At 37.5% G+C, this 2,180-nt stretch overlaps 2 non-coding genes across 2 annotated transcripts; both read left to right on the top strand.

Annotated features, from left to right (window-relative positions):
• The first annotated feature begins 493 nt into the window (after window positions 1-493).
• On the top strand, window positions 494-565 carry Trnaq-cug (transfer RNA glutamine (anticodon CUG)). The gene has a single exon. It is a non-coding gene; the product is annotated as a tRNA-Gln (tRNA).
• Window positions 566-1,250: 685 nt separating this feature from the next.
• Trnaq-uug (transfer RNA glutamine (anticodon UUG)) lies at window positions 1,251-1,322 on the top strand. Its single transcript has one exon. It is a non-coding gene; the product is annotated as a tRNA-Gln (tRNA).
• The last annotated feature ends 858 nt before the right edge of the window (window positions 1,323-2,180 follow it).

Genomic DNA, 2,180 nt, shown 5'->3' on the forward strand with positions numbered 1-2,180 from the left:
ACGAAACAATTTCCATCCTGTGCCTCAAAACACTTTTGTGTCAAATCTAGAAGGCGCAGAGTTCTATTTGCTGTGAGGCAGTTCTTGTCAAATATTCTTTACGCTGGATGAAATAACAAATTCATGATTCGTATTAAGCGTTCATATTGAGCATACTTGTTATTTGTTTTCAAATTTCCAAGTTGACTTCAAATAAAATTACTGCACGAATGAACAGGTCTGCAATCTGCACTGGGGAATTGGGATAGAGGTAATCAGAACTCGCAAGATATTCATTCTAAGCTAATGATAGCGCAAACCAACAATGACCAGAGTCCATGTTATTATTACTATAGTCGCGTAGAAAATACAGCAGCATTCTAGTAAGCAGCGTCAAGTAATGCTTGCTAAATATTCAAAGAACTAAATGTGGTATTGGCAACAGACATATAATACGACGCGATGCGACACAGTTTTGTGAATAATACTTCATGCGAGACCGCCGATAGCCGTTGGTCCCATGGTGTAATGGTTAGCACTCAGGACTCTGAATCCTGCGATCCGAGTTCAAATCTCGGTGGGACCTGGTTTTAATTTTACATATTTATTTCAATGTGAGTAAACTATTGCATACAATACGTATTACGTATAATTGTTGTCGTTCTCCTAATGTTGTTTTTACCCTTTATAATTTGTATGTTCGATTATATCAATCCCTCTGTTGGCTCTGTATATCGTGTATGCTAGACAGAAGGCCTGTATGGAATCGGTGTCCTGTGCTCACACTATGTTCTATTTTTTAATTATTTTTTATTAAATTACTTTAACTTGGAAAATCATCGCTGCTCACCTGATATATCAGGCAAAAAGGCCAGCGATTCCAATCGGGACAGAAGGAAATTCTCTGTCCTCGTATTGCGTGTTTAACTCACCAGATATTTTTAGTTTACGGTTCGCTGTCTAAACAGAATCCAATATTTTTAATCTGGGAATTATAGAGATTGCAGATTTATATAAAATGATATCCTTCGTGTTTTTACTGCCCGCCCTTGCAACTAAGCAAATTCCCGTTCACTGCTACTTATCAAAAAGCAGCGGCCAGCTCCGCATTAACGAAATTGTAGAGTTTGTTAAAGCAAAAGGGAAAGATCATTGGATATTCCCAGTCATATTATCTATAAGCTCCTATTCTGCCATATAAATTCAAAGCAATTTCTTATATTATTGAAACTTAGAGAATTTTATCAATACCAATACCGAGCGTGTCGTATGGCCCCATGGTGTAATGGTCAGCACTCAGGACTTTGAATCCTGCGATCCGAGTTCAAATCTCGGTGGGACCTCGTTTCTTTTATAGTTTTGTTTACTAGTTGACCTAAAATTTACGTCATGACGAATAATATTGAGCAGCATGAATGATTCTATGGTTCGATGACATTTCTAATAAATAGCCGTCTTTATTCTTCCATGTCCGCTTTTCCCATTGTAACAAACTGTAACTGAATGCAAATATCATTTTACACGACGGTTCCATTAGTAACGTCAATTCCGGTGCTACTCCGTGATCAAGATATAGAATTACATCATCAAACCGATTGACTTTAAGTTAGGATCGTTAACGTACGGTAACACATGCTAAGCAAAATGAATGGAGGGGTATTCCGAGTGCCATTTGAGTCACCACTGCTGTGTGACATCGTTATTTATTTTCAGTATCTCGTAGTGCCATCATCCCATTGAAGTACTGATTCGCATCACCTTGAAAGTTCGGTGAGTAGAGTAATTCTGCTCTAACACACGGGTTCATAACGTGGGGTCCGTGGACTAGGCACCAAGTTTGACTCTATTCCAACAGGTAGATGAGAACGCACAGGAGTTTGAAAATTTCTAATCCATTAAAAATATTCATCATGCTTTTCAAATTTTGCTGTCAACCCCATGAAATTGTGAAGTTGTCTAAAAGAACGATGCTAAACAATTTTTGCTCACTTCCAACCGATAGAAATGAAGTTCTGGCACTTGAAATTTTGGATTCGCAAAAGTTGCCTTGGATGGTGGAACTCCAGAATAATCAATGAAAAACTCAAATAACTTTGCTTCTACTGTTTGGAATTGCGTCCGATTTGTTTTGCATCTTTTTTGTAGACAACACAACAAACAATTTTATAGGGTTGACAGTAAAATTTAACATAGTTTTTTAC

Source organism: Botryllus schlosseri, chromosome 12 (genome assembly GCF_051294905.1).
Source record: "Botryllus schlosseri isolate E-star chromosome 12, Bs_hap1, whole genome shotgun sequence".
NCBI classification, from domain to species: Eukaryota; Metazoa; Chordata; class Ascidiacea; order Stolidobranchia; family Styelidae; genus Botryllus; species Botryllus schlosseri.